This window comes from Bufo gargarizans, chromosome 4 (genome assembly GCF_014858855.1).
Source record: "Bufo gargarizans isolate SCDJY-AF-19 chromosome 4, ASM1485885v1, whole genome shotgun sequence".
Lineage (NCBI taxonomy): Eukaryota > Metazoa > Chordata > Amphibia > Anura > Bufonidae > Bufo > Bufo gargarizans.
The window spans coordinates 197619522-197645323 of NC_058083.1; positions in this window are offsets into that span (position 1 = coordinate 197619522).

Consider the following 25802-nt stretch of genomic DNA (forward strand, 5'->3'; position numbering starts at 1 on the left):
AGAATCAGTCTGCATGTCATAGCAGAGAATGAGGCTTCACGTCAGCCCACCACTGCAACAGTCCATTGGCATATATTTAGGCCCAGCACCCAGGCAGAGGAGAGAGGTCCCGTAACAGACAATCTGGCTTCATGTCAGCAGAGAATCAGTCTGCATGTCATAGCAGAGAATGAGGCTTCACGTCAGCCACCACTGCAACAGTCCATTGGCATATATTTAGGCCCTAGCACCCAGGCAGAGCAGAGAGGTCCCGTAACAGACAATCTGGCTTCATGTCAGCAGAGAATCAGTCTGCATGTCATAGCAGAGAATGAGGCTTCACGTCAGCCACCACTGCAACAGTCCATTGTCATAAATTTAGGCCCAGCACCCAGGCAGAGGAGAGAGGTCCCGTAACAGACAATCTGGCTTCATGTCAGCAGAGAATCAGTCTGCATGTCATAGCAGAGAATCAGGCTTCACGTCAGCCACCACTGCAACAGTCCATTGTCATAAATTTAGGCCCAGCACCCAGGCAGAGGAGAGAGGTCCCGTAACAGAGAATCTGGCTTCATGTCAGCAGAGAATCAGTCTGCATGTCATAGCAGAGAATGAGGCTTCACGTCAGCCACCACTGCAACAGTCCATTGGCATATATTTAGGCCTAGCACACAGGCAGAGGAGAGGTTCATTCAACTTTGGGTAGCCTCGCAATATAATGGTAAAATGAAAATAAAAATAGGATTGAATGAGGAAGTGCCCTGGAGTCCAATAATATATGGTTATGGGGAGGTAGTTAATGTCTAATCTGGACAAGGGACGGACAGGTCCTGTGGGATCCATGCCTGGTTCATTTTTATGAACGTCAGCTTGTCCACATTGGCTGTAGACAGGCGGCTGCGTTTGTCTGTAATGACGCCCCCTGCCGTGCTGAATACACGTTCAGACAAAACGCTGGCTGCCGGGCAGGCCAGCACCTCCAAGGCATAAAAGGCTAGCTCTGGCCACGTGGACAATTTAGAGACCCAGAAGTTGAATGGGGCCGAACCATCAGTCAGTACGTGGAGGGGTGTGCACACGTACTGTTCCACCATGTTAGTGAAATGTTGCCTCCTGCTAACACGTTGCGTATCAGGTGGTGGTGCAGTTAGCTGTGGCGTGTTGACAAAAGTTTTCCACATCTCTGCCATGCTAACCCTGCCCTCAGAGGAGCTGGCCGTGACACAGCTGCCTTGGCGACCTCTTGCTCCTCCTCTGCCTTGGCCTTGGGCTTCCACTTGTTCCCCTGTGACATTTGGGAATGCTCTCAGTAGCGCGTCTACCAACGTGCGCTTGTACTCGCGCATCTTCCTATCACGCTCCAGTGCAGGAAGTAAGGTGGGCACATTGTCTTTGTAGCGTGGATCCAGCAGGGTGGCAACCCAGTAGTCCGCACAGGTTAAAATGTGGGCAACTCTGCTGTCGTTGCGCAGGCACTGCAGCATGTAGTCGCTCATGTGTGCCAGGCTGCCCAGGGGTAAGGACAAGCTGTCCTCTGTGGGAGGCGTATCGTCATCGTCCTGCCTTTCCCCCCAGCCACGCACCAGTGATGGACCCGAGCTGCGTTGGGTGCCACCCCGCTGTGACCATGCTTCATCCTCATCCTCCTCCACCTCCTCCTCATCCTCGTCCTCCTCGTCCTCCAGTAGTGGGCCCTGGCTGGCCACATTTGTACCTGGCCTCTGCTGTTGCCAAAAACCTCCCTCTGAGTCACTTCGAAGAGACTGGCCTGAAAGTGCTAAAAATGACCCCTCTTCCTCCTCCTCCTCCTCCTCCTCCTGGGCCACCTCCTCTTCCATCATCGCCCTAAGTGTTTTCTCAAGGAGACATAGAAGTGGTATTGTAACGCTGATAACGGTGTCATCGCCACTGGCCATGTTGGTGGAGTACTCGAAACAGCGCAACAGGGCACACAGGTCTCGCATGGAGGCCCAGTCATTGGTGGTGAAGTGGTGCTGTTCTGTAGTGCGACTGACCCGTGCGTGCTGCAGCTGAAACTCCACTATGGCCTGCTGCTGCTCGCACAGTCTGTCCAGCATGTGCAAGGTGGAGTTCCACCTGGTGGGCACGTCGCATATGAGGCGGTGAGCGGGAAGGCCGAAGTTACGCTGTAGCGCAGACAGGCGAGCAGCAGCAGGATGTGAACGCCGGAAGCGCGAACAGACGGCCCGCACTTTATGCAGCAGCTCTGACATGTCGGGGTAGTTGTGAATGAACTTCTGCACCACCAAATTCAGCACATGCGCCAAGCAAGGGATGTGCGTCAAATTGGCTAGTCCCAGAGCTGCAACGAGATTTCGCCCATTATCACACACCACCAGGCCGGGCTTGAGGCTCACCGGCAGCAACCACTCGTCGGTCTGTTGTTCTATACCCCGCCACAACTCCTGTGCGGTGTGGGGCCTGTCCCCCAAACATATGAGTTTCAGAATGGCCTGCTGACGTTTACCCCGGGCTGTGCTGAAGTTGGTGGTGAAGGTGTGTGGCTGACTGGATGAGCAGGTGGAAGAAGAGGAGGAGGAAGCCGAGAAGGAGGAGGTGGCAACAGGAGGCAAAGAATGTTGCCCTGCGATCCTTGGCGGCGGAAGGACGTGCGCCAAACAGCTCTCCGCCTGGGGCCCAGCTGCCACTACATTTACCCAGTGTGCAGTTAGGGAGATATAGCGTCCCTGGCCGTGCTTACTGGTCCACGTATCTGTGGTTAGGTGGACCTTGCTACAGATGGCGTTGCGCAGTGCACACTTGATTTTATCGGATACTTGGTTGTGCAGGGAAGGCACGGCTCTCTTGGAGAAGTAGTGCCGGCTGGGAACAACATACTGTGGGACAGCAAGCGACATGAGCTGTTTGAAGCTGTCTGTGTCCACCAGCCTAAATGACAGCATTTCATAGGCCAGTAGTTTAGAAATGCTGGCATTCAGGGCCAGGGATCGAGGGTGGCTAGGTGGGAATTTACGCTTTCTATCAAATGTTTGTGAGATGGAGAGCTGAACGCTGGCGTGTGACATGGTTGAGACGCTTGGTGACGGAGGTGGTGGTGGTGGTGTTGGTGGTACATCCCCTGTTTGCTGGGCGGCAGGTGCCAACGTTCCTCCAGAGGCGGAGGAAGAGGCCGAGGCGGCAGCAGCAGAATAGGCCGAGGCGGCAGCAGCAGAAGAGGTAGCAGGGGGAGCCTGAGTGACTTCCTTGGTTTTAAGGTGTTTACTCCACTGCAGTTCATGCTTTGCATGCAGGTGCCTGGTCATGCAGGTTGTGCTCAGGTTCAGAACGTTAATGCCTCGCTTCAGGCTCTGATGGCACAGCGTGCAAACCACTCGGGTCTTGTCGTCAGCACATTGTTTGAAGAAGTGCCATGCCAGGGAACTCCTTGAAGCTGCCTTTGGGGTGCTCGGTCCCAGATGGCGGCGGTCAGTAGCAGGCGGAGTCTCTTGGCGGCGGGTGTTCTGCTTTTGCCCACTGCTCCCTCTTTTGCTACGCTGTTGGCTCGGTCTCACCACTGCCTCTTCCTCCGAACTGTGAAAGTCAGTGGCACGACCTTCATTCCATGTGGGGTCTAGGACCTCATCGTCCCCTGCATCGTCTTCCACCCAGTCTTGATCCCTGACCTCCTGTTCAGTCTGCACACTGCAGAAAGACGCAGCAGTTGGCACCTGTGTTTCGTCATCATCAGAGACATGCTGAGGTGGTATTCCCATGTCCTCATCATCAGGAAACATAAGTGGTTGTGCGTCAGTGCATTCTATGTCTTTCACCGCTGGGGAAGGGCTAGGTGGATGCCCTTGGGAAACCCTGCCAGCGGAGTCTTCAAACAGCATAAGAGACTGCTGCATAACTTGAGGCTGAGACAGTTTCCCTGGTATGCATGGGGGTGATGTGACAGACTGATGGGGTTGGTTTTCAGGCGCCATCTGTGCGCTTTCTGCAGAAGACTGGGTGGGAGATAATGTGAACGTGCTGGATCCACTGTCGGCCACCCAATTGACTAATGCCTGTACCTGCTCAGGCCTTACCATCCTTAGAACGGCATTGGGCCCCACCATATATCGCTGTAAATTCTGGCGGCTACTGGGACCTGAGGTAGTTGGTACACTAGGACGTGTGGATGTGGCAGAACGGCCACGTCCTCTCCCAGCACCAGAGGGTCCACTAACACCACCACGACCATGTCCACGTCCGCGTCCCTTACTAGATGTTTTTCTCATTGTTATGGTTCACCACAACAACAAATATATTATTTGGCCCAATGTATTGTATTCAAATTCAGCGGGATATAAATTTGAGGCCTAGTATTTAGGCGCTGGGTGACCGGTATGGATTTAGTGACAGAATTAGACTTGGAAATGCACAGAAGCGTGTGTGTGAAGTTATTCTGAATGACCCAATGTGCACCTTGAATATTATATACCCTTTTAGGGATAGATTTCAAATAGCTCTGATATAGCAGAAACCACTAAATTATGAAATTGCTAAATTGGGAATTGTACTTCAACCCAGAACAAAAAATGTGCTTTGACGGACACTAAATATCTTGCCCAGCAACAACAGTACAGCGGGGTAACGAGAGATTTAGAGGGATATTAAATTTGAGGCCTAGTATTTAGGCGCTGGGTGACAGGTATGGATTTAGTGACAGAATTAGACTTGGAAATACACAGTAGCGGGTGTGTGTGAAGTTATTCTGAATGACCCTATGTGCACCTTCAATATTATATACCCTTTTAGGGATAGATTTCAAATAGCTCTGATATAGCAGAAACCACTAAATTATGAAATTGCTAAATTGGGAATTGTACTTCAACCCAGAACAAAAAATGTGCTTTGACGGACACTAAATATCTTGCCCAGCAACAACAGTACAGCGGTGGGTAACGAGAGATTTAGAGGGATATAAATTTGAGGCCTAGTATTTAGGCGCTGGGTCACCGGTATGGATTTAGTGACAGAATTAGACTTGGAAATGCACAGTAAGCGGTGTGTGTGAAGTTATTCTGAATGACCCAATGTGCACCTTCAATATTATATACCCTTTTAGGGATAGATTTCAAATAGCTCTGATATAGCAGGAACCACTAAATTATGAAATTGCTAAATTGGGAATTGTACTTCAACCCAGAACAAAAAATGTGCTTTGACGGACACTAAATAACTTTCCCAGCTACAACAGGACAACGGTAACGAGAGATTTAGAGGGATTTAAATTTGAGGCCTAGTATTTAGGCGCTGGGTGACAGGTATGGGTTTAGTGACAGAATTAGACTTGGAAATACACAGTAGCGGGTGTGTGTGAAGTTATTCTGAATGACCCTATGTGCACCTTCAATATTATATACCCTTTTAGGGATAGATTTCAAATAGCTCTGATATAGCAGAAACCACTAAATTATGAAATTGCTAAATTGGGAATTGTACTTCAACCCAGAACAAAAAATGTGCTTTGACGGACACTAAATATCTTGCCCAGCAACAACAGTACAGCGGTGGGTAACGAGAGATTTAGAGGGAATTAAATTTGAGGCCTAGTATTTAGGCGCTGGGTGCACCGGTATGGATTTAGTGACAGAATTAGACTTGGAAATACACAGTAGCGGGTGTGTGTGAAGTTACTCTGAATGACCCTATGTGCACCTTCAATATTATATACCCTTTTTGGGATAGATTTCAAATAGCTCTGATATAGCAGGAACCACTAAATTATGAAATTGCTAAATTGGGAATTGTATTTCAACCCAGAACAAGAAATGTGCTTGAACGGACACTAAATAACTCGCCCAGCTACAGCACTAGGGACAGATTTAGCTGGATATAAATTTGAGGCCTAGTATTTAGGCGCTGGGTGACCGGTATGGATTTAGTGACAGAATTAGACTGGGATATGGCCAAAAAATGAACAGACTATTGCTGGTTAAATGCACTTGGTGTGACAGCTTCACCCTGATGTAGGCTTTAGCCAAAAAACAACCACACCATTGAGGGTTAAATGCACTTGGTGACAGGCGCAGCTTGCCCCTGATTTTGTATATGGCCAAAAAATGAACAGACTATTGCTGGTTAAATGCACTTGGTGTGACAGCTTCACCCTGATGTAGGCTTTAGCCAAAAAACAACCACACCATTGAGGGTTAAATGCACTTGGTGACAGGCGCAGCTTGCCCCTGATTTTGTATATGGCCAAAAAATGAACAGACTATTGCTGGTTAAATGCACTTGGTGTGACAGCTTCACCCTGATGTAGGCTTTAGCCAAAAAACAACCACACCATTGAGGGTTAAATGCACTTGGTGACAGGCGCAGCTTGCCCCTGATTTTGTATATGGCCAAAAAATGAACAGACTATTGCTGGTTAAATGCACTTGGTGTGACAGCTTCACCCTGATGTAGGCTTTAGCCAAAAAACAACCACACCATTGAGGGTTAAATGCACTTGGTCGCAGCTTGTGCTGGCGCACCACAAGACACAAAATGGCCGCCGATCACCCCAGAAAAATGAGACTGACAAACGGTCTGTGCAGCCTAAAAACAGTGAGCAATTGAGGATCAGCAGCTCAATGATCCACAGCTGCAGATCGATCAGTTAATCAAGTCCTTTGGAGGAGTTAATCTGCCTAATCTCGCCCTACTGTCGCAGCCGCAACCTCTCCCTACGCTAATCAGAGCAGAGTGACGGGCGGCGCTATGTGACTCCAGCTTAAATAGAGGCTGGGTCACATGGTGCTCTGGCCAATCACAGCCATGCCAATAGTAGGCATGGCTGTGATGGCCTCTTGGGGCAAGTAGTATGACGCTTGTTGATTGGCTGCTTTGCAGCCTTTCAAAAAGCGCCAAGAAAGCGTCACAAAAGCGCGAAGAAAGCGACGAACACCGAACCCGAACCCGGACTTTTACGAAAATGTCCGGGTTCGGGTCCGTGTCACGGACACCCCAAAATTCGGTACGAACCCGAACTATACAGTTCGGGTTCGCTCATCCCTAGTTCTTAGTTATCCTGGTCCATTCTTCCCAAAAAAACTGGAGTCTGCCCCCTACTGGTCTGGCGTCATTGTTTCTCAGGCTTGGAGTTGGGATTAAAGAGGAAACCCCGACCTTTTCCCCCTTTGGGGTAGCTCCACCTTCCCGTCTTCCCTTTACCTCTGGGAGTGCCCTGGAAGCTGCTGGTCGTCTTACGAAAGGGCAAAGGTTTCTTGCCTTTTTCCTCCGGAAACCCCTTCTTTCTGTCCGCTGTTTTCTCCAGGATCTCATCCAGTACCGGACCAAAGAGGTGAGAACCTTTTAGGGGTAAGGCGCATAATTTATTCTTGGAGGCTATATCCCCTGACCAGGATTTTAGCCACAGAGCTCTCCTCGCCGTATTGGTTAGGGAGTCTGTTTTTGCTGCAAACCTTATGGACTCTGCCGAGGCGTCTGCTACAAAGGATGCAGCCATCTTAAAGAGAGGAAGTGATGCCAGAATTTCTTCTTTAGGGGTGTCCCGCTTAAGATTTTCCTCCAGCTGGTTCACCCATAAACACAGGGATCTGGCCACGGAGGTAGCAGCAATGTTGGTATTTATGCTATTGGCCGAAACTTCCCATGCTCTTTTGAGCAAACCGTCGATCTTCCGATCCATTGGTTCCTTTAGCTGGGCTGAGTCTTCAAAGGGGAGAGTGGTTCTCTTTACCACCTTTGCCACTTGAATATCAACTTTAGGGACTATATCCCACAGTTTTGTATCCTCCGAGTTGAACAATAGTCTGTTCTTAAATTCCCGTGGTATATATAATTTTCTATCGGCATCTGCCCACTCGTCTAAGACTAGATCCTTTAAGGTCTCGTTTACCGGGAACAACTTTTTCTTCTTAGCTTTTAAGCCGCCGAACATCTCGTCCTGTATCGAGCGAGTCTGTTCCTCTTCCTCTATATCCATTGTCTGCCTTACGGCCGACAGGAGGGGATCCAGATCTTCTTGTGAGAAGAGATATCTTCTCTGATCGTCGGCCATATAAGATGAACCCTGATCGTCATCCCCCTTTGAGGTTTCCCCTTCTGAAAGATATAAGCCTTCTTCTTCAGAATCTGACTCCCTAAGTACACAAGGTCTCTTGGGGGGAGGGGAGACGGCACAGGGTTTCTGCGCTATACTAGAGCTGGCCGCTTGGATCTCCTCTTTCACAATCACTCTCAAATCAGCCAGAAGGGAGGATTGTTCGTCTCTGAGAATCTTTGCCAGGCAGTCACTACACAGGGCTTTTATATATGCGTCCGCCAGTCTTTTTGAGCATAGAGCACATCTTCTGGGTTTCTTTCTAGGTTCTCCCAGCGATTTAACCGTGGTGTCTTTCTCTCCCTGGCAGGAAGAGAGAGAGACCATTAGCCCAGTGTAAAGAAAGAGAGAGGAACCGGAATACAAGCCTCACTTAACTTACATGACTCGGGGTAGGGATGTCTGCGCTAGTGTCCTGCATAGCTGACATCTGGACCTCCATACCACGCCTGGACAGCAAACTGACAAGCAATTTATGTCCTACCTGGTCCACCGGTTGCCGCGCGGCTCCGCCTCCTTAATTCCAGATGGGGGGGACTCATTCAAACGAAGAGTCGACCCCCCCCCTGCATGCATCTCCGCCGGGCTCAGCGTTCCCTGGGCGCCGCCATCTTTCTTCCGCCCATGTGACCCGCACTTCCGGTCACATGGGCTGCACGCCGAACGGGAGGAGCGCCGAGCGCAGGAGCCGCAGCCGATCCCAGAGCTCCCGAACCCGGAAGAAGCGGCCTCTGCTCCCTGATACCGCGGCCACCCCACAGAGCTCTCCTCGCCGATGTGGGATAAGAAAAAAAGGTATCGGGGGAAGCTAGGGGACCCCTACCCAGAGAGGTGCTAGCCTTTAGGGCCCTCCGGAGCCTGAAGAGGAGAGGGAGACCCCCCCGACCAGGCTCGGCCCCAAATAGATTCCCAGGGCAGGGAAAGATTCTCTCTGCTCCGATCCCTGTAGGGACAGGAAGAACACTGGAGAGTGGGAGGGGTGGGGGCCTTTTAATCTCTCTCGCTTCCTGTCCCTACAGAGACCAATAGGACAACCTCCATGGGTGCTGTCATGGAGGGACGTCCTGGAAAATGTTTTTTCTATATAATTGTAATAAACGTGAACATTCAAACGTATGGATTGAAGTCCTGATTAAGGCCTTTAGGAGCAAGGCTTTGAAGCGTATGAATCCAATATATTTCTCAATCTTTCTACAGACGTATATGGTTCCCGCCACATCATTGGCATTGTACTTTTTCAATGATCTGGAACTTGAGTTGAGCAATGTTGTGGTGGGCTTTATTAAAGTGATCAGGGATTAATAGCCAGTTCTTCTTGCATCTGATTGTGGACTTGTGGCCAATAATGCGGTCACCTATTGGTTGCATGGTTTCTCCCACATAGAGGAGACCACAAGGGCATATGATCAGGCATATAACGAATGTTGAGTCGCATGTGAAAAAGTCCCTGATTGGGTAGAATTTACCTGCGTGGGGGTGTGTAATGTGGTCATCTTTAATAATATTGGAGCAGCAACTGCAGAGGAGACAAGGGAAGGTCCCATGGAATTAGGTCTTAAGTAAAGTTTGTCTTGATTGGAGTACTTGGCTCCCTGTGTCGGCTTTAATGAGTTTATCCTTGAGGTTAGTGGCTCTTTTTAAACACATTAGAGGTGGGTTTTGAAAGGAATGGATAGTGAGATAGGCGATTTTTAGAATTGGCCAATATTTATTGATTTTATGTTGAATTTTGGGCATTAGGGGATGGTAAGTGTTTACATGGGGACACATTTCGGTGTTTCCTTGGTTGGTTTAGTCAAAGAAAGTGCATAGGATATTGATTTGTGGAGTAGTTCTTTTGGATAACCCCTCTCTAAGAACCTGGAGGCCATAGTTTTCATAACTAAACTCATAGAGATGCCTGTAATCTTGCGAGACGAGACAGGATTTTGCGCGCTCCTTTCCTCCGCCTATATACAGGTGAAACTCGAAAAATTTGAATATCGTGCAAAAGTGCATTTGTTTCAGTAGTGCAATCTAAAAGGAACTTTAAGGTAACTTAAAATTTGAATATTGTGAAAAGGTTAAATATTCTAGGCTCAAAGTGTCACACTCTAGTCAGCTAATTAATCCATACCCCCTGAGCAAAGGGTACCTGAGATTGTGACTTTGGGGTTCACATAAGCTGTAAGCCTCAATCATCCAAATTATAACAAATAAAGGCTTGAAATATCTCGCTTTGCATGTAATATGTCTATCTCATATATTATAAACAAAAATCACAGAAAAGAGAAAAAAACTAAGAAAAACATCCTGCACGATATGATAAATAAATATGCGGATGTCCTTGGCTACATTTATGAGAAAAATCACAGGAAAAAAAATAATAATAATGCACTAACAAAATAGATGCAAGCATTATATATGGACTAAGCCCTCACTCTGACGTAATAAAGTATGAGACTCATACAGAACATAAAACATAAACAAAAATCCTAAGCCTGTCCGGCTCTAACTATACAGCATGAACCCTACCTGACCAAGTGCCGGCCTAATACCAAGCACCTAAACAAAACAGCAAAATCCATACCTCTTGAAGTGCTCTCACAGGCTCCATGCAGGTAGCCTGTTCCCAGGCTGAGAGAGCTGTGTCTGCATTCTCAGCCTTATATCAGGCTAGCACACCCGAGGAGTAATTACCTGACAGCCCAAAACCCGGACTGTCCGGGTGGAGTGGGGCCCACCCTTCTCTCCCCACTCCAGCAACACAGGCCCTAAGAACAGGTTTTATGCAAACCCAAGTTGCAAAGACCTCTCCTGAACATTTCCCTGGTTGCTTTTAAATGACAGAAGTGAGAAATCTTGGGAACACATAAACCCCGTCCATTACTTCTCCAGACACTCTGTCACTATAACTATATATATATATATATATATATATATATATATATACCGTACAGACCTAAAGTTTGGACACACCTTCTCATTCAAAGGGTTTTCTTTATTTTCATGACTATGAAAATTGTAGATTCACACTGAAGGCATCAAAACTATGAATTAACACATGTGGAATTATATACATAACAAAAAAAAGTGTGAAACAACTGAAAATATGTCATATTCTAGGTTCTTCAAAGTAGCCACCTTTTGCTTTGATTACTGCTTTGCACACTCTTGGCATTCTCTTGATGAGCTTCAAGAGGTAGTCACCTGAAATGGTTTTCACTTCACAGGTGTGCCCTGTCAGGTTTAATAAGTGGGATTTCTTGCCTTATAAATGGGGTTGGGACCATCAGTTGCGTTGTGGAAAAGTCAGGTGGATACACAGCTGATAGTCCTACTGAATAGACTGTTAGAATTTGCATTATGGCAAGAAAAAAGCAGCTAAGTAAAGAAAAACGAGTGGCCATCCTTACTTTAAGAAATTAAGGTCAGTCAGTCCGAAAAATTGGGAAAACTTTAAAAGTGTCCCCAAGTGTAGTCACAAAAACTATCAAGCACTACAAAGAAATTGGCTCACATGCGGACCGCCCCAGGAAAGGAAGACCAAGAGTCACCTCTGCTGCGGAGGATAAGTTCATCCGATTCACCAGCCTCAGAAATCGCAGGTTAACAGCAGCTCAGATTAAAGACCAGGTCAATGCCACACAGAGTTCTAGCAGCAGACACATCTCTAGAACAACTGTTAAGAGGAGACTGTGTGAATCAGGCCTTCATGGTACAATATCTGCTAGGAAAGCACTGCTAAGGACAGGCAACAAGCAGAAAAGACTTGTTTGGGCTAAAGAACACAAGGAATGGACATTAGACCAGTGGAAATCTGTGCTTTGGTCTGATGAGTCCAAATTTGAGATCTTTGGTTCCAACCACCATGTCTTTGTGCGACGCAGAAAATGTCAACGGATGGACTCTACATGCCTGGTTCCCACCGTGAAGCATGGAAGAGGAGGTGTGATGGTGTGGGGGTGCTTTGCTGGTGACACTGTTGGGGATTTATTCAAAATTGAAGGCATACTAAACCACCATGGCTACCTGTCACGAGGGTGTCAAGAGCCACGCCTGACTCCGTTGTACCCGGGGTCAGGAGGTCGCAGCGGTTGGCTGCACGCTCTATGTAAGATAGGGATGTTTCCTTATTGTAGCTTTCTGGGTTTGCTTTGCAAACCCTTTTGGCTCACCCAGGGATCCGTAGCTCCTTCTCTCAGCTGTTCCTTGTCCAGCACTCCCAATCCTCCTTATATTCCCCTCTCACACTTCTCTGGTTGCCAGATATAGAGCTTCCTGCCTGGACATCTATTCTGACCCACTGGAGCTGTGTTGCTGCGTTCTCTGATTGTTGCTTTAGAACGCTACCCTCCAGATCCCTGTTGGACCTTTGTGGACAGTTGTTGTCGTCCACCTGGGTGTTTGTGTTTGTCTGTGTTTGTCTGTCCTCTCCCTGGTGTTTCCCTCTTAGTGCAGTGGTGAGGACTAGCGATCCCACCGGCCCGTTCACTACCTAGGGCTCATTTCAGGGAAAGCCAGGGTTTAGGCACGTGATCGCCGCACGGGTGAGGAACCCGTCTAGGGACGTCAGGGCAGTCAGGTGCCAGCCGCAAGGAGAGTTAGGGGTCACCACCTTTCCCTCTCCCTTGGGCAGGACTTTCCCTTTTTCCTCCCTGTGCGTGTTGCGTATCATTACATTATATCTGGCCCTTATTTTTGTGTAGGTAAAAAAAAAAAATATATATTTTTTTTTACCTACTTAGAATCCAGTATGGATCCAATTGCTGCTCTATCCGAACAATTTCATGGCCTGTCTTTGGAAGTGGCAGGATTGAAGGCGTCAGTCCTCCAGCAACAGCAGCAATTACAACAGACCGCAAGCCCAGCGGTTGCTACTGGTAACCAGGTTGTTGCGGAACCCAAGGTCCCTCTCCCTGACAGATTTTCTGGGGGAAGGGACAAGTTTTTGACATTCCGTGAGGCCTGTAAGTTATATTTTAAACTGCGCCCTTACTCCTCTGGTAATGAAGAACAGCGGGTGGGTGTTGTTATTTCCCTGCTGCAGGGGGACCCGCAGTCCTGGGCGTTCTCTTTACCTACTGATTCTCAGGCGGTTCGGTCAGTGGATGAGTTTTTCGGGGCCTTGGGTCTCATATATGACGACCCTGACCGAGTCGCACTAGCTGAATCAAAATTACGGAGACTCCTACAAGGAGAGCGGCCGGTAGAGGAGTATTGCTCTGACTTCCATAGGTGGGCTACGGATACCCAATGGAACGACCCGGCTCTCAGGAGTCAGTTCTGCTCTGGGTTATCCGAAAGGGTTAAGGATGCGCTTGCATTGTATGAGACCCCCTTTTCCCTTGATGCAGTTATGTCCCTTTCTATCCGTATAGATAGACGCCTTAGGGAAAGGTTGAAAAAACCGGAGCCATTGGTAACCCCTCCCAAGCAGCAGTTAGTCTGTACGGACTTAGACGAGCCTATGCAGCTAGGAGGAACTACTCGTCAGGTCCGTCCTCCTGAGGTTCGCCGTAGGCGTGGGGTTTGTTTTTGTTGCGGGGAGAGGGGTCATTTCATTAATGTCTGTCCTTCTTTCCTCAGAAACAAAAAACCGTCGGAAAACTACTAACCCCAGGCTGTGTGGAGGATGTCAGCCGGGGGGTATACGTTTCCTCCATACGTACATTGCAATTTGTGTTGCCAGCGGTTATTGTTTTTAGTGATAAGACAGAGACTATTTCTTTCTTTCTAGACAGTGGAGCAGGGGTAAATTTGATAGATGCCCATTTTGCCCGCACTATGGGGTTGTCTCTCTGTACACTACAGAGATCTATTCCCATATTTGCTATTGATTCTGCTCCTCTGTCTCAGAGAAATCTCACCCACATTGTTCATAATTTACACCTTCAGGTAGGGGATCACCATAACGAGATGCTCTCATGTTTTGTTCTGGAGGGGCTTCCCGCTCCGGTAGTGCTGGGTCTTCCCTGGTTGGTAGCGCACAATCCAGTGGTGGATTGGCAGGCCAGGGAGATGTTGGAGTGGAGTGAGCCGTGCAGAGAAAATTGCTTAAATAGCAATTGCTTAGTCGCCTCCATAGCTACCCTACCTACATTTGTTTCGGACTTTGAGGACGTTTTTTCTGAAAAGGGTTGTCAGAAGTTACCACCTCATCGTCCTTATGATTGCCCGGTTAACCTTATTCCCGGCGCAAAATTACCCAAGACCAGGTTATATAATCTTTCAGGTCCAGAGAAACAAGCCATGAAGGATTATATCTCCGAGAGTTTCGCTAAGGGTCACATCAGACCCTCTTCTTCACCCGTGGCAGGGTGCAGGGTTTTTCTTCGTTATAAAGAAAGATGGGGGCCTGCGTCCTTGCCTAGATTTTCGTGAATTAAATCGGATAACCATCCGAGACCCATACCCTCTTCCTCTCATTCCTGACCTGTTTAACCAGATTGCGGGTGCTAGGTGGTTCTCCAAACTCGATCTTAGGGGGGCCTACAATCTGATTCGTATTAAAGAGGGGGATGAGTGGAAAACAGCTTTTAACACCCCTGAGGGGCATTATGAAAATCTAGTTATGCCTTTCGGCCTGACCAATGCTCCTGCCGTCTTTCAACATTTCGTTAATGACATTTTTAGTCATCTAATTGGCAGGTTTGTGGTAATATACCTAGATGATATCCTAATTTATTCGTCTGATCTGAGAACACATGAGGAGCATGTCAGACAAGTACTACATGCTAATTATATGCTAAAATTGAAAAATGTGTTTTTGCCGTTCAGGAGATACAATTCCTAGGTTATTATTTATCTGCGTCAGGTTTCCGTATGGATCCTAGGAAGGTCCAGGCAATTTTAGATTGGGATCTTCCTGAGAACCTCAAAGCACTACAACGGTTCTTGGGCTTCGCAAGTTTCTATAGGAAATTCATTAAAAATTATTCGGTGATCGTAAAACCCCTTACTGACATGACTAGGAAGGGGACTGATTTTTCTAAATGGTCTGACGCCGCTAAAGTTGCTTTTTCCTCTCTAAAAGAGAGGTTTACCTCAGCACCTGTACTAGTCCAACCTGATGTCTCTCAGCCTTTTATTGTTGAAGTCGATGCATCAGAGGTGGGAGTGGGGGCTGTACTGTCTCAGGGTCCGTCTCCTAGCAAATGGCGTCCTTGTGCTTTCTTTTCTAAAAAACTATCTGCAGCAGAACAGAACTACGATATTGGCAATAGGGAACTGTTAGCTATTAAACTTGCATTTGAGGAGTGGCGTCACTTTTTAGAGGGGGCAGTCCACCCCGTCACTGTGTTTACGGACCACAAAAATCTGCTGTACCTCGAATCAGCTAAGCGTCTCACCCCTAGACAGGCTAGGTGGTCGCTATTTTTTACCAGGTTTAACTTTGTGATTACCTATCGTCCTGGGGTAAAGAATACCAAGGCTGATGCACTATCTCGTTGTTTCCCTGGAGGGGGTAATGTGAGTGATCCGGTACCCATTCTACAAAGAGGAGTGGTTGTCTCTGCGGTACACTCTGCTTTGGAGGGGAAGGTGTTAGAGGCCCAGGGGGACGCCCCGGTCTCTTGCCCCTCAGAGAAATTGTTTGTACCGTTGAACCTACGTCTCGAATTATTAAAGGAACATCATAATTCGGCACTTGCTGGGCACCCGGGTAGTAAAGCAACCTTAGAGCTATTGTCTCGTCGTTTTTGGTGGCCAAGGTTGCGTCAGGATGTATTGGATTTTGTGTCTTCTTGTTCTACCTGTGCGTGCGCAAAAGTTTCACATACACGTCCTGCAGGGTCTCTATTACCACTCGTCATTCCCAATAGACCATGGACACATCTGTCTATGGATTTTATCACTGACTTACCTTTGTCTGCGGGTAAAACAGTTATTTTGGTAGTAGTGGACAGGTTTAGCAAAATGGCACACTTCATTGCGTTACCCGCACTACCTAATGCTAAAACTCTTGCTCAGGTATTCGTCAGTGAGATCGTGAAGCTTCACGGGGTCCCCTCCGATGTTGTTTCGGATTGGGGAACCCAGTTTATTTCTAAATTTTGGAAAGCTTTTTGTTCCTGTTTGGGGGTTCACTTGTCCTTTTCCTCAGCTTTCCATCCTCAGTCGAATGGACAGACTGAGCGTACCAACCAAAACCTGGAGACATATCTAAGATGTTTTGTGTCTGAAAACCAAGAGTTGTGGTCGTCATATTTACCGTTATATGAGTTTGCCATAAATAATCGCCGTCAGGAATCCACTGGCAAGTCACCATTTCTTGGTGCATATGGTTTTCATCCCCAATTCTGTACTTTCAAAGAGGGGGGGTCTTCTGGGGTTCCCGAAGAGGAACGGTTTTCGTCATCTCTTTCATCGGTATGGCAGAAGGTGCAAGCTAACTTGAAAAATATGGGAGGTAAATACAAATGCATGGCTGATAAGAGACGGTCGCCAGGTCCGGACCTAGGAGTAAATGACTATGTGTGGTTATCTACTAGGAATATCAAATTGAAGGTTCCCTCTTGGAAACTGGGTCCTAGGTTTATTGGTCCTTACAAGATTGTAGCCATCATCAAACCCGTGGCTTTTCGCCTGGAGTTACCTCAGACTTTTAAAATCCATAATGTCTTTCATAAGTCGTTACTCCAAAAATATGTTCCACCTCTAGAACCGTCACCGCTGCCACCCCCTCCTGTTATCGTGGATGGTAATTTAGAATTTCAGATATCCAAAATTATTAATTCTCGTCGGGTCCGCCGCTCTCTCCAATATCTGGTGCACTGGAGAGGTTACGGTCCCGAGGAAAGAATGTGGGTTCCTGCGTCTGAGGTAAACGCCGACGGGCTAGTTCGGATTTTTTCATGCCTCTCATCCTGAGAGACCTGGTCCTGAGTGTCCGGAGGCCCCTCGTAGAGAGGGGGGTACTGTCACGAGGGTGTCAAGAGCCACGCCTGACTCCGTTGTACCCGGGGTCAGGAGGTCGCAGCGGTTGGCTGCACGCTCTATGTAAGATAGGGATGTTTCCTTATTGTAGCTTTCTGGGTTTGCTTTGCAAACCCTTTTGGCTCACTCAGGGATCCGTAGCTCCTTCTCTCAGCTGTTCCTTCTCCAGCACTCCCAATCCTCCTTATATTCCCCTCTCACACTTCTCTGGTTGCCAGATATAGAGCTTCCTGCCTGGACATCTATTCTGACCCACTGGAGCTGTGTTGCTGCGTTCTCTGATTGTTGCTTTAGAACGCTACCCTCCGGATCCCTGTTGGACCTTTGTGGACAGTTGTTGTCGTCCACCTGGGTGTTTGTGTTTGTCTGTGTTTGTCTGTCCTCTCCCTGGTGTTTCCCTCTTAGTGCAGTGGTGAGGACTAGCGATCCCACCGGCCCGTTCACTACCTAGGGCTCATTTCAGGGAAAGCCAGGGTTTAGGCACGTGATCGCCGCACGGGTGAGGAACCCGTCTAGGGACGTCAGGGCAGTCAGGTGCCAGCCGTAAGGAGAGTTAGGGGTCACCACCTTTCCCTCTCCCTTGGGCAGGACTTTCCCTTTTTCCTCCCTGTGCGTGTTGCCGGTCATTACACTACCACAGCATCTTGCAGCGGCATGCTATTCCATCCGGTTTGCGTTTAGTTGGACCATCATTTTTTTTTTCAACAGGACAATGACCCCAAACACACCTCCAGGCTGTGTAAGGGCTATTTGACCATGAAGGAGAGTGATGGGGTGCTGCGCCAGATTAGCTGGCCTCCACAGTCACCGGAACTGAATCCAATTGAGATGTTCTGGGGTGAGCTGGACCGCAGAGTGAAGGCAAAAGGGCCAACAAGTGCTAAGCATCTCTGGGAACTCCTTCAAGACTGTTGGAAGACCATTTAAGGTGACTACCTCTTGAAGCTCATCAAGAGAATGCCAAGAGTGTGCAAAGCAGTAATCAAAGCAAAAGGTGGCTACTTTGAAGAACCGAGAATATGACATATTTTCAGTTGTTTCACACTTTTTTGTTATGTATATAATTCCACATGTGTTAATTCATAGTTTTGATGCCTTCAGTGTGAATCTACAATTTTCAGAGTCATGAAAATAAAGAAAACTCTTTGAATGAGAAGGTGTGTCCAAACTTTTGGTCTGTACTGTATATATATATATATATATATATATATGTGTGTCTGAATACAGGGTATGGGCATTTCTCCAGTCTCCAAGATGGTGTTCTGAGACCGGATGTACACTGGGCATGCACCGCAACGCACCTAGGCTGTATTGAGTGGCGTTGTGATGACGCAAGAGCAGAGGCCGGCTCTGATAATGCTCGGCGTCCTCCAGCTGCCACCGGCCCCTGATTGATGCTATGCCGCTCCTGAGTAGTGGTATTTTTACTATGCTAAACGATCGCATAGAATGGGCCCCTCACCGTTTATATGTGTCCTCCTGATCGTCCCTTTGCTCCTCCATCGGTATGTTTTACATTTACTGGACGCATCCATCGATTTGTTTACCTTTTAGATGTACCTGATCGATGGGCCTGTCCCTTCACTCATGTATGCAAATGTTAGATATATATGCCTGATCGATGCTCTTTCAGTTATGTATGCAAATACTAGATATATGCAATCATTTCATTTGCCTTATTATGCACTTGTACTATTGTATTGTACCATGATTTTGTAATTGTCACTTTTGTAACACGCCCACTGGGTGTGGCATGATCACATGATCTGTACTTTGATTCAGTCACCTATATATTTGCCTTCACTTGGTTTGTATCTTTGCTTTAGAAAGGCTCACTTTTGGAGCCGAAACGTTGCACTGTATGGTTGAATAAAGAAAAACTTCACTTTCATCCAGCTGGAGTGCCGTCCATTTTCTGGATTTTTATATATATATATATATATATATATATATATATATATATGTATATATCATCAATCATATCCTGTGTGTAGGATGTAGATTAATTTGAGATCATTGTACCTGCAGTCTCAATGGTGCCATTTTGATCTAGGGAGATAAATAGATACATTTTATGTATATATCTTTGTAGGACAGAGGGATAAAACTTAACATTTAATTTTTGGTCAATCTAAAATTATAGACACCAGAGGAGGAGCCTCTATACAAAACAAAATTTAACAAGACAGCCCTGCGGGCAGAATGGTACATATAAAGACATTCTGACGACATCTTCATCATTTGGAACGGGAACGGTGCCTCGTTCCGTTCGCTGGTGAAGATGTTCAATGACAACCAGATCGGCATGCACTTTACCTGTGAGGTTGGGGGCACCACGTTACCATTTCTTGATGTCCTCATCTCCCACACACCTGCTGGCGCTCTGGAGACGTCGATCTACCGCAAACCGACGTCTACCAATACCCTGCTTAGGTGGGAGAGCAGTCATCCCCTCCCACTTAGGCGGGGTATTCCCAAGGGGCAATATCTCAGAATTAGGCGCAATTGCTCCACAAAAAGAGAATTTGTCAGACAAGCTGCCGACTTACGTACAAGGTTCCTTCAACGTGGCTATCCAGACAAGGTCCTAAGGAGAGCATTTGAGTTTGCATTACACTCAGATAGAACATCCCTCCTTGTTCCTAAACCCTGCACCACGCCATCTTCCAACATTATTCGCCCCATTATGACCTTCGACAGGGCCGCTGGGGAAGTCAGACGCATCTTTCAAAAAAATTGGGGTATTCTTCAACTAGACCCAGATTTGAAAGAAGTGGTGGGGGACTACCCTCACGTCACTTATCGCCGAGGACGAAGTCTTCGCGATACATTAGTGTCGAGCGAATTCATACCCCCACCCTCTGTGTCAGGTTCAGCCTGGCTCAAATCAGATATTAAGGGATGCTTCAGATGCAGTGGGTGTATTGCCTGTCCCTACCTAAAAACCGGTAAAGATTTCAGTAGCACGGTCACAGGGAAGACATATCACATACACCATTTCATCAACTGCAGGAGCCGTGGTGTTATTTATCTCCTGTCGTGCGAATGCGGCAAGGGATATGTAGGAAAAACTATCCGGGAGCTGCGCAGACGTGTCGGTGAACATCTTGGCAACATAGCCAAAGCTAAAGACACTCCGGTCGCCAATCATGTTCACCGTCAACACAATGGGAAAGCCCGCATCACTGTGATGGGCATTGATCGTGTTCCATCCCCCAAACGTGGAGGAGACTGGGACCGTGCCATATTGCAGTGAGAAATTCCGCTGGATTTATTATTTGAAAACAGTGGCCCCCATGGGATTAAACGAACAGCTCAATTTTAGCTGTTTTATTTGATTACCCGAATATGTGTATTCTCTCTTCCCTCGCCGGGCCAGTTATACTGCTCCTTTGGCCCATGTACATTTGAATCTGCCTCTAATAGTCTAGTTTATTTATTTCATATATATGAATTGTTACCATGGATCCTTAGAACCTTGGATCCACCTGGCATCTAATTGTGACAATTAACTAATGTGTCCAATTACTTTGCCCACACACCGATCCGCCACTTGCCAATACACTTTGTGCTTCCTCCTCGGCACTGGGACAGTGGGCGTGTTCGTTTCGGCCCGGCGCGCCCCGTGACCAGTTCCTGGTCATGTGATTCATTGCATGCTGTGCGACGTCATCCTCCGACGACGCGCTCCACGGGCCGCGTCTGGGTGAAACGCACGCTCACTTCCTGCGTTCCACCGGGCACGTGACATCCTGTTCACCCAGTCACGTGCCCGGAAGTAGGAAGCGGCAGGGGAACTCGGCGGTATCGGAGCGTACTTAAGACACAGAGTGGTGAGTACACTCTGCTGACATCCTGCCCTTGGATTAACCATCCCGTGGCCTAGTGTTACTCCATAGCTGGCACCCACTGGTGCATCTATATTGACTAACACATTCTTTGATGCGGTCATGCCCTGTGTGTCTTAGCCTGACTGGCTTCACACCTTTTCAGGCCTCTGACCCACGTTAAAAAACCCTTTTTTTGTATTACTCTGTCTCTCTGGTCGCACAGGCCCAATCCATAGCCCTGTGTGTACCATTGATCTCCCCTGATGATTTTCTGTGACGAACTGAAACGTGACACGTAGGGAGCATTTTTTAGGGACTACTAGGGTTTCTGTCCCCACAGGGACAGGTATCCGGACGGGGACGCTCCTTGCGGGGTAAGTCCCCGTGTAGATAGGTAGGGCATACTAGCCCCTGCCCCCCTTCTTAGGGTTGCCTAGGGCTAACCACCCCGTCACCCACCATATCCGAAGGGGCTCACCTATCTTTTGTTGTGTGAACGAGAAGCATCAAAGGACCGTTCTTCACCTCCAGTCTTCCTCATGAGACATCCTGATCCACAACCGGGTGAGAACGTTCCTGCTTTTTTTCAAACCTCTGGTCACATTGTCTTTATATGTACCATTTTGCCCGCAGGGCTGTCTTGTTAAATTTTGTTTTGTATAGAGGCTCCTCCTCTGGTGTCTATAATTTTAGATTGACCAAAAATTAAATGTTAAGTTTTATCCCTCTGTCCTACGGGATTAGTATTCATGCTACATTATTTTGGGATTTAGTGGGCCTGTTTGACATACCTGGCCCTACAGTTAATTCTTTCTATATATCTTTGTATCATCTCCAAAAAACTGATTTTAGTTCTAGTCATATATAATTGAATACATATATCTATGTAAGGAAATATGATGAAGATCTGATACATCTGTTGCTGGGAGAAATCAAGTGTACGGTTAAGGAATTGTCTCCTTGGGTCCTTAGTAAGATATCTAATTATATTATTGATTTGAGGCATGTTCTTTAGGTTATTTGGTGTTTCTTAGTTGCATATCATTGTTTTTTTTTTACTATTGTTACCAATTTTGTAATTGACTATTATTGGATTGTAACCCATTTTTATATTATAGTGATTATTTTGCACTGAATTATTATTAATAAATATATTTTGTTTACAACTGGGTTCTTTTTGTCTTCAATTCAACGCAGATCAAGAGTTCTGTTAAGCTTGTTGCCTATGAAAACAAATTGGAATCTCCTCTATTATACATCCTAATTTGTTTACATAAATAATATTGACTGTTAATCAGAGCAGTATAAATATTTTGACAACTCTTAGCCAATATATTTTAATCAAAACACATTTGAGCCCACCTACCCCCGCCAAGGTGGTCTGAGGTCAGGAAGGTCCTACGCTAAACCTACCTATGCCATTGGGCATCTAGGTTCAGGAGCACAGACTCTGCACATATAGTGTGCTGCTCCTATTCATCTCTATGTGCATCCATCAACCAATGAGAGGAGGAACAAGCACACCTATATGTACCAGCTAATCAAGGCGGTCTGTTTGATAGGAAGGTCAAAAGTGCACAGGAATGCTACTCCAAAGATAAAATAGGAGCGCATTCACACTTGAAGGTGCCACTCCCTCAAGCATATGCTACATAATAAACAAAAATCGCAGAAAATAGAAAAAAACTAAGATAAAAACATCCTGCACAATATGATAAATAAATATGTGGATGTCCTTGGCTACATTTATGAAAAAAAAAAATCACAGAAAAAAAAAGAGATAATAATGCACTAACAAAAAAGATGCAAGCATTATATATAGACTAAGCCCTTAGGCTACTTTCACACTAGCGTTCGATCGGATCCGTTCTGAACGGATCCGCTCATAATAATGCAGACGGTGGTTCCGTTCAGAACGGATCCGTCTGCATTATAACTTAGAAAAATTTTCTAAGTGTGAAAGTAGCCTGAGCGGATCCGTTCAGACTTTACATTGAAAGTCAATGGGGGACGGATCCGCTTGAAGATTGAGCCATATGGTGTCATCTTCAAGCGGATCCGTCCCCATTGACTTACATTACAATATATTTTGATCAAAACACATCTGGGCCCACCTACTCCCGCCATGGTGGTCTAAGGTCAGGCAGGTCCTACGCCAAACCTACCTATGCCATTGGGCATCTATGTTCAGGAGCGCAGACTCTGCACATATATTGTGCTGCTCCTAGTAACCTCTATGTGCATCCAGCAACCAATGAGAGGAGAAGCAAGCACACCTATATGTACCACCTAATCAAGGTGGTCTGTTTGATAGGAATGGCAAAAGTGCACATGAATGCTACTCCCAAGATAAAATAGGAGAGCATATATAGAGGGCTTAGTCCATTTATAATGCTTGCATCTATTTTGTTAGTAAATTATTATCTTTTTTTTTTTTCTGTGATTTTTTTTCCATAAATGTAGCCAGGGACAACTGCATATTTATTTATCATATCATGCAGGATGTTTTTATCTTTGTTTTTTTTCTCTTTTTTTGTGATTTTTGTTTATTATGTAGTATATGCTTGAGCGAGTGGCATCTTCAAGTGTGAATGCGCTCCTATTTTGTCTTGGGAGTAGCATTCCTATGCACTTTTGCCATTCCTATCAAACAGACCGCCTTGATTAGGTGGTACATATAGGTGTGCTTGCTCCTCCTTTCATTGGTTGCTGGATGCACATAGAGGTGACTGGGAGCAGCACACTATATGTGCAGAGTCTGCGCTCCTAAACATAGATGTCCAATGGCATAGGTAGGTTTAGCGTAGGACTAGGGTTGTTGCTGGTATCGAAATTTTGATACCCAATCAATACTTTTGTCCCGGTATCGATACGACACCGGGATTTCCATTTTTCCGATACTGGGCTGCACAGTCTAGTATCTCTGAACATGAGCATGCTGCTGTTCTCTCAGCAGCACAGGGGAGAAGGAAGCAGTCTCTCCCTCCCCTCTGTGCTGCTGCTGCTGCTGCCACCAATGAGCGGAGAGAGGGGCGTGCGCCACCAATGATAGAACTTTTCCTATTTATGAGTCCAGACTAAGTATTAGGCTACACAGAGTGACGCCCAGCGATGTCCCAGCACTTACCATTATTCCTGGGCGCCGCTCCGTTCGCCCGCAGTGCCCCATTACTGTCTCCTCTCCTGCTCATTATGCTAATTACTATCGGAGCGATGGGGAGGAGACATCAGCTTCTCTGGTGGACGTTCCTTCTTCCTGCGCTGCGATTGGACAGCGCTACAGCCAGGGAGAAGGAACACCCACTAGAGAAGCTGATGTCTCCTCCCCATTGCTCCGATAGTAATTAGCATATGGAGCAGGAGAAGAGACAGTAATGGGGCACAGCGGGCGAACAGAGCGGCACCCAGGAATAATAGTAAGTGCAGGGTCATCTCTTGGCGCCGCTCTGTGTAGCCTAATACTTAGTCTGGAATCATATAAAGAAGTATTTAACACATAATACAGGAGGCGGGTGCCGGCAGCAGAATCGCATTGCCGGCACCCTGCCCCTGACAGGGAGCTGCGATCAGCGGCAGTTAACCCTCAGGTGTGGCACCTGAGGGGTTAACTGCCGCTGATCTGCCAGTACCCACCTCCTTTATTAAGGGGTAATTATCATTGGTGGCGCAGTGCGCTTTCTCCCCCCTTAAAATCATTGGCACAGTGCCCCCTCCCCCCATTATTAAAATCATTAGTGGCAGTGGCCACAGGGTCCTCTCCCCTCCCCTCATTAGTGGTGCAGTGGCAGCTTCTGATCGGAGCCCCAGCAGTGTAATCCTGGGGCTCTGATCGGTTACCATGGGAGCCAGGACGCTACTGAAGCTCTGGTTGCCATGGTAACATCCCTGATGCTGTGTGCACAAAGAGCACAAAGCAGTAGGGACAATGTGAAGTCCTATTCACTCTTATAGAGCTCTATCAGGGTGAATAGTAGAAGGGATTAAAGATCCCAGGTTCTGGCCCCTAAGGGGGAAATAGTTATTAAATAAAAAGTGTAAAAAAATAAAATAAAAAAAGTAAAAAAACACCCTAGCAAAATATTAAGTATGAATCACCCCCTTTTGCAATTTCACATATAAAAATGTATAAACAATAAATAAACATATTACATATCGCCACATCAGAAAAGTCCAAACTATTAAAATATAAAAAAAATCAATGCGGTGAACACCGGAACAGAAAAAATAAATAAAAACTGTACGATTCGGCATTTTTTTAAATGCTGAATGCACGTGGCTTTTTTTTCCCTTCTTTTTTAGCATGGTATCGAATGGTATAGAGTATCGCAATACTTTTTTATGGTATCAAACTGAATCAAAAATTTGGTATCACAACAACTCTGCGTAGGACCTGTCTGACCTGAGACCACCTTGGCGGGGGTAGGTGGGCACAAATGTGTTTTTTATCAAAATATATTGGCTAAGAGACTCATATTTTATTACATCAGAGTGAGGGCTTAGTCCATATATAATGATTGCAACTATTTTGTTAGTGCATTATTATCTTTTTGTTTCTTTGATTTATCTCATATATTAGTTTCACCTTTTAAGTTGCATTACTGAAATAAATGAACTTTGCAAGATATTCAAATTTTTCGAGTTTCACCAGTAGATGCCGCTTTCAGCGTCTCCCCACACACACCTCATCCTTCCCCGCAGAGGATCCATCTGCTACCTACCTCTTTCCGCAAGCTGTGGGGCTGCTGCCGCCCCCCCCCCCCCCCGCCCCCATTGCACTATAGATTTCACCACAATTTGCTTCTTATCCCGCTAATTTACCCTATTACCTTACTATCCCATTATGCCCTCTATCCATTATACCTTTTATCATGGATATCCATGCCTCTATTCAGCTTTGGGCACACACCATAGCTCTATTTATTATGGCCACAGTCTAACAACCATCTACATTGGTTTCACCAAAACCTCCCTTCTTCCTGATGTACTAGACCTTACTTAGCCCCCTCCCCCCCCCCTTT